Raw genomic sequence first — 8444 nt, forward strand, 5'->3', positions numbered from 1 at the left:
TAAAAGAAAAAAGTGATATAAAGTCATGGGATAGTTTTAATATTTTTTGTGACTGGGTATGTTTATACATAAACCCAAGTAATAATTAAAAAACCTAACAATATGAATTATAAATGTATTGTCTCTTTTACTTACTTAGTGGAGAAGAGGAGAGAAGTTTCCACAGCTTAGCAGAGCTGCACACACTTATATGTGACCAATAACTTATAAAAAAAAAAGTTAAGAACATGTTTGTTTGGAAGCCAGTTACATTTTTAAAGTTACATTTGTATTTAAATTTTAAGAATGAAATTATTTACCTGTTGAGAGTGTGTTGACAGTCTGTGTAGTTGGATCACTGAACTCCAGAAAATCAGTAATGAGGTGCTTTGTCAGTTACAGATTTAAAAAAACAAAAGGGCGGGAACAAAGACAAATAACCATTTCAGCATGAAAGGGTTCTTCAGAATGCTACTGTTCTAAATAAAACCATTACTGCATGTAAAGAACCTTTAAAGAACCATCTTTGATATTCTAAAATTTCTGAATCCACACATTAGTGTGAACAATGTAATACAATGTGTCAGTGAAATCTTTTGGATGAGGAGTTGAGCTCACAAGGACCTTTCTTATTACCAGTTTCTTTCCCTTGTGATTTTTGGCTAACAGTTTCCATATGTGCGTCTTCGAAAAGATAGCAACGCTCCATGTCATGCAAACGGTCAGAACTTAAACAGGAAGTCCCCCAGAGTCACCTTTATCATGTAGGCAACATGGCTCCAACCATCATAGCCTTTCTCCACAAACGTACCGTTCAGTGTGGGAACAGCACTCTCCTACACAAACGAGCGGAGAAATCAAATGATCGTGGTGGTGGCTGGCCAGATTGTAAGCATTATTGAGAGAAGAATGGCCAGAGGGGATGAGACCAGCCTCCTCATGGGGAATGCATGGTAAATAGTCCCAGTCTGGATACCAAAATCAAGGCTTGCTTTTGTCCCAGCCAGAACCCCTGTAGTGCAGCCCACTCATGAGTTACCCCACCAGAACAAAGACAAGCAAGATCTCCCAGAACTCTGCATGAGATATTGAGATAAAGAATGTTTAGTTATGGCACCACTGCTCTTGCAATTTTTGGGATGTAACCGTGGGTTTGCATCTGTATTTGTGTACATGTCTGCTGCTTTAGCAATACTAATGCTTGCCTTAGCAAGATCAGCTTAGAATTAAGGATTTGAACAAACCCCAAACCCCTAAGTATTAAAGTACGAAACCCACTCCAATTGTGCAGTGTTATTTTAGTATTATTTATTTGCTATTGTAATATTTATTAATATTTAAATTTTTCAGTTTGCATGTTTATTTTTGCTGAAGTTTTAGTAATTTTATTTGCTTTTGCAATTATTATTATTATTATTATTATTATTTCAGTTTTAGTTTCAGTCATTTTAGTGCTCAGACTTTCTTTATTTCAGATGGTTTATAATTTTACTAATTTCCAGTTCAAGTTTTTTCAGTTTAATATTTATCTTCAATATAATGTTATTTAGAAATGTTGTCTTGGCAACTAATTGAAATAACGTTTAGGTACTAAAATGACTAAAACTGAAATAAATAAATAAATATATAAATATAAAAATATTTTAAAAATGAATAAAAATGACAAAAGCACATAACAAAGTTAATCAAACTTAAATGAAAAATTAAAAAGCTGAAAATATAAAAAATTAATTTAATTCAAAATAAATAATACTTTGTAACACTATATAATACTGTATGAATTTGGTTTATATGTTGCTGTGCACTGAAAACAAATTAATATTGTGAAATTAATTTTTTACAATTAATTACAAAGAACTGGCAAGTAACACATGGAATTAAATATGGATTTTTGATATACTGTAGAAAGGCTGAAATCTAATTTTCATACTCCAATAAGTATACACTTTTTTAACAACTTCAAAAAAAATTTTTTTAAGTTCCACACACAAAATGTGGTGTTTAAAAATTGGGATAATATTTTATTAGAGATAATATTACACTATGAAGTTTTATGTGATGGAATGACAGTCTATCATGTTAAATTATAATGAGACATTTCCTAAAAGTCAAGCTGACATCTTTTCATAGGATACTTGTGTGTGAAAATGACATGACCGCATGCAACTTCAAAGACTCCACCACTGCATCTCCCCTGAGTGTATGTAAAGGCTGAAGTGAATGTGTGTAATGGATTGGCGGTGGTTGGAGGGTTAAAGGCTCGGCGGTGGGAGGAAATGGTTGAACTGGACTATGATCACAGCAATTTGTGGTTCTGCCACACACTCTCATGCAAGGTGTGGTATTTCCAAGTCACTTTGTGTAGCCAATAATAATGTAAGATCACAGCCCTAAACCAGACCATTACCTTTGCTGCCGCAGCTTTAATGATGCAAGATGAATGCCATTTTCATTTCATCAAATTCATTTCACAAAAATGTACAAATACTTTGTGTGGTCACCTTTTTACTTCACATTTGAAGTACAGATTTGAAGTATAGGATCAGGGGGATTTTTCAGGGTTTGGGATTAGATGCATGGATTGCATTCAATGTCTGTATATGTATACTGAGGTCGTTCATAGATGTCTCATTCAAACATATATGATTTTAATGACAGCACTGCACTATTATAAAAGTGTATATACAGTGATACAGCACATCATGGGTGTTGCTTGAGAAATGTAATGCCTTATTTTTGCAATCAAACAGTTGTCCTGCATGGTTGTTCATGGTGTCTTCATGTCTTGTGATCTTTTTTTATCAGATGCATAGCAGCTTATATTTTATTATAAACCAACCAACCAACCAACCAAACAAATTTAAGGATTTATATGTTTCTTGCTGTATGTTTGGCAACAATTTTATTAACACTAACTGGTATTATTTTTTATTTTATTTTATTTTATTTTATTTTTATGTAAATTATGAATTTCAAGCAGAACACACGAGTGATAAGCAGTAATCCGCTTCCCTGACTTTGAACAAATACTACTGGATTAAGGTTATCTCATCCAACTAATATTCGTGAATCAAGCTGCTTAAGTTTGTAAAGCATTTTTAGATTTTGTATTGTTCCCCTGTCTCTTATAACAGATAAACACAAGAGCAACAGTGATTTCATAGTGATTGAATATTGCATAGTCTCAACCTGTGCATGAAAAGCAGTGCGCTGCCCGGATACAGTGCAAATTACTACTGACTATACTATAGTCTGTTCGAAAAATGAAGCATAATTGCAGATGAATAATGCATCACCAACACTCCATGTGAATAGCACAGTAGGACTGAGTCCCTCTAGGTCTAGGAATAATTGTTGTTCTTCAAAATATTTCTCAATGTAACCTAATCATCAGTATTTTGCATTCATCCATTCATCCATCTCTCCATTTCATTCCATTCCATCACTACTTTCACTATTAATGCAAACAGGCAGTTATTGGTTCATTACTATCACAAAAACAAGAAAATTTTAATGTCAGTCAAAATCTATTTGAATTGAGTGCAAGTTGCGATGAACCTGAAATTCAAAACTCTGTTTATGGTGCTCAATAGCTGGATATCATTATAGGCCTCATGGTTTTAGTTAGTGCTAAAGAAGAACAGTTGGTCATTACACAAACACACATAAGCAATAATACATGTGGACCACAGACCCATTTATGTTTTTGACACAGCGTCAAATACACAATAAATTCCACTTTATCTGTGTTTTTAATCTTTATCTGTATCTCCTGCCAAAAGGAATACAGTGTAAAACAGCACAGAGCAGAGCCAAACTTGAAACATATTATTCAGTGTACATAGGTTTTCTATCTATCTATCTATCTATCTATCTATCTATCTATCTATCTATCTATCTATTGATTTTAATGACAGCACTGCACTATTATAAAAGTGTATATACAGTGATACAGCACATCATGGGTGTTGCTTGAGAAATGTAATGCCTTATTTTTGCAATCAAACAGTTGTCCTGCATGGTTGTTCATGGTGTCTTCATGTCTCGTGATCTTTTTTTATCAGATGCATAGCAGCTTATATTTTATTATAAACCAACCAACCAACCAACCAAACAAATTTAAGGATTTATATGTTTCTTGCTGTATGTTTGGCAACAATTTTATTAACACTAACTGGTATTATTTTTTATTTTATTTTATTTTATTTTATTTTTATGTAAATTATGAATTTCAAGCAGAACACACGAGTGATAAGCAGTAATCCGCTTCCCTGACTTTGAACAAATACTACTGGATTAAGGTTATCTCATCCAACTAATATTCGTGAATCAAGCTGCTTAAGTTTGTAAAGCATTTTTAGATTTTGTATTGTTCCCCTGTCTCTTATAACAGATAAACACAAGAGCAACAGTGATTTCATAGTGATTGAATATTGCATAGTCTCAACCTGTGCATGAAAAGCGGTGCGCTGCCCGGATACAGTGCAAATTACTACTGACTATACTATAGTCTGTTCGAAAAATGAAGCATAATTGCAGATGAATAATGCATCACCAACACTCCATGTGAATAGCACAGTAGGACTGAGTCCCTCTAGGTCTAGGAATAATTGTTGTTCTTCAAAATATTTCTCAATGTAACCTAATCATCAGTATTTTGCATTCATCCATTCATCCATCTCTCCATTTCATTCCATTCCATCACTACTTTCACTATTAATGCAAACAGGCAGTTATTGGTTCATTACTATCACAAAAACAAGAAAATTTTAATGTCAGTCAAAATCTATTTGAATTGAGTGCAAGTTGCGATGAACCTGAAATTCAAAACTCTGTTTATGGTGCTCAATAGCTGGATATCATTATAGGCCTCATGGTTTTAGTTAGTGCTAAAGAAGAACAGTTGGTCATTACACAAACACACATAAGCAATAATACATGTGGACCACAGACCCATTTATGTTTTTGACACAGCGTCAAATACACAATAAATTCCACTTTATCTGTGTTTTTAATCTTTATCTGTATCTCCTGCCAAAAGGAATACAGTGTAAAACAGCACAGAGCAGAGCCAAACTTGAAACATATTATTCAGTGTACATAGGTTTTCTATCTATCTATCTATCTATCTATCTATCTATCTATCTATCTATCTGTCTGTCTGTCTGTCTGTCTATCACTCTTTACCTTCTATCTGTCTATCGTTCTATCTATCGTTAGGTATTTCTATCTGGAATGTGACATTTTTTTTTAAAAGCTTTACAAGTAAAAACATTTCAGAATATGATGGACAAACATAGTTAGTTACTTCCAGTGTTGGTGAGTAACTAGTTACATGTAACGGTGTTACATAATTTAATCTGTTACAGTTGCTGCGAAAAAAATGTGTAATAAAATTACAGTTACTTATGAAAATGTTCACGACTACAAAGGGGGCTAAATATGGATACTTGTATTAATATTTACTATTTCTTGTTATGATTTTAAATCTGTATTTAACCTCAGAATGATCTCAAAGATGAAGGATTTTGAAAGTCTGACAGTAATCAGTGTTGAGTACTACTATAAGGTTAACCCTGCCTGCTTTAAATGTTTTTGAAGATGAACAGTTGAAAAAATTCGTTAGAAATTTGGAAAAGTAATCAAACAATCAGTTATATTGCTTTAATAAAGTGACTGAAATAGTTATACTACTTATTATGTTTTAAATAGGGTAACTTGTACTCTGTAACCTATTACATTGGGGCTGGGTTGGAGATATGATTACATTTGAAATGTTTAGATCAATAATGACTGACAAATTTTATAATTTTAGTCCTCATGCTTATCCTTTTTTTCTTTAATGGATGAGTTGGACCAGATGATGATGGAAAAGCAGGCAACATTTTAGTTAGTTAGTTAGTTGAGAGAAGTCCTGAGTGTGTGGAGCTGGAATGTAGACAAAGGATGGCTACATTGAAGAAGATCAGATGTAAGATAGTTTGGAGTTGTTTAACATTTTTAGTCAGCACACAATTCCCACACTTCCACTTGTGTTACTTCATAGTTTTGATGACTGTTATTCTACAGAGTGGAAAATAGTAACAATTGTCTAGTTGTAGAAATATTTACAATGCATGTACAGATGACCGTGTTTGCCTGCAACACTACATAGCTGATTATTAATTTTTCTCTGAATTCTCTCAGCTGGCTCAAGTATCTTGTTTGCTTTCTTCTCAGGCTTCCTCTGCATCGTGAATTGACCCCCTGCAGCCAGTGAGCACACAGTTTGATCTAGACTAATTAATTGTACCTCGGCTCAGACAGTGTAGTCATCTCCGGTTATGTTAGACGTTGGTATCTGTGGAAGCAATGACATTGTGAGTCTCCATTACCAGGGACCAGCGGATGAGTCATAGCTCAGACCCTGAAGAGCCGCACCCAGCCTCACTTCCCCTCACGGACCGGGCGACGTGCATATGCGTGTCCTCATTAGAATCTCATTAATCCTTCTGACAATCTTGTTACTCAATGCTGCAAACATCTCGCCTGCTGTGCTGTGGCCTCGACTGAATGCTGAAATCTGTGAGATTCTAGTATTGTTTTATTTATTTTTCCTCTTGGACTTGTCCACGTACTTACAGCTTTGAAATATAGAGTGGTTTCACCACAATCAAAATATTCAGGGATATCTGGCAACGTGCTCCTGGGTTTATAAATATGTCAACGCCCAAACTGTCCGTAGCAAACTCAAATTTCATCCATGAAATTTTCCACATTCTTAAAAATCATTAGAGCAGGTCAAATGGTACAGCTGATCACATCATCTTCTCTTCACTGCCCAGTTTTTTTTTTTATCAAGTTATATTTTCAAAATGCACATTGTTTCAAAGAAAATCATTATGCTAATTTTTATAATACCTGAAGATTTTCATGCCTTTATGCATCGAAATACTTATAGTCACATTCGCATGCTTCTATATTCAACTTTATATAAAGAGCTGGCTGGTAGCATAATTACATTTTGCAGTATATATGGTATCAACATTTGTGAGAGTTAGTCAGTCAAAACCATTTTGGGGGTAATTGATCTAATTTTGTCTGAAAGTGATCTATGACACTGTATTATGTTGAATATCAAAGTTTTTGTGTATATTTGTTAATGAGGGATTTGTGGACAAATAAGTGTTATTTTTTTTTTTTTGATTTGTGGAGTAAAAATGCCCAAGGTCTCAAGTGGAATGTTGTTACTAGTGTTATTTTTAAATGTGATACTTATTGTAATTAATCAGAATCAGAATCAGAATCAGAATGAGCTTTATTGCCAGGTATGTTTACACATACGAGGAATTTGTTTTCGTGACAGAAGCTTCCACAGTGTAACAGAATGACAGTGACAGAACAAAAAACACAGATAATAAAAAATAGAACAAGTAAATAAGGAATAAAAAATATACAAATCGATAACTTAATAGGGTTATTATTTAATGTTTCCATGAATTACAGTAGATGGACATTTCAGACATTTTTGCTTTTCATTAAAACCTATAGGCAAATTGACTGAAATCATTCAGTTTGCATTCATAGTGTTACTATTATGAAATATCTTTGATTAAAATATTTATATTTAGAGTTATTCAACTAAATTGTCAAAATTCAATTTGAGATAGAACAGTTGATTTAGTATTTCACATTAATGACACTTTCTATTTCATTTTATCCTATTATAATTAATTGGCTGGAGCATCATCATCCTTTAATTTAAGGAAGGTTTTTTTTTTAAACAAATGTAGAACTATAGTTTAAAGTGCAAACAGTGTTTTCTAGTATTTTAGAGTTCACAATGCAGCAATCATCTCTACAGTTTAACAACTTTTCTGTATTTCATTTAAGGAGTAATTTTCACCTTATAACATTGAGATGTTGGTGGTTTTTAAGTCCTACGGCTGTAAAACACTTAAAGAACTGAGAATACAACACTAGCTGATTCTCTTCGCAATAAACAGCCTCCCACTGGCAACCAAACAAACTAACAAGTCAGCCTGGAGTTTTCCTGCACATTGCATGAATTTAAGGATTGAGAAAGAGCTTGAATGTCTGTAAACACTTCCTGCAGTGTGGAAAAGAGACAGAGAAACTCGATTGAGAGGCTGTTTGGAGTGCGTGTTTCTCTCGGTCTCTCCGTATGTAGCAGACCTCCCATGTAGCCTTGAGTTTTTGGCTGCGGTTCAGTATTGTACTCGGTGCGGTGATGCACTCCGAACAGTTCAATAAGTAGATTTTTTGCTCTTGCTCAATTTGCTTAATTCAGATGAGATAATGCATTTGTTTACTTAATTTCATTGTGTGCAATCAATTTGCATTTATAAGTAGAAGTTTGCTTAATCTATCTGTGTTTAGACCCCATCAGTGGTTCTCAAATTGTGGTCCGCATACCACTGGTGGTCCGTGAAGGATTTCAAGTGGTCCGTTAAATGCCACGAGAG

This window comes from Sinocyclocheilus rhinocerous, unplaced genomic scaffold (genome assembly GCF_001515625.1).
Source record: "Sinocyclocheilus rhinocerous isolate Xijiao unplaced genomic scaffold, SAMN03320098_v1.1 scaffold611, whole genome shotgun sequence".
Taxonomy (NCBI): Eukaryota; Metazoa; Chordata; class Actinopteri; order Cypriniformes; family Cyprinidae; genus Sinocyclocheilus; species Sinocyclocheilus rhinocerous.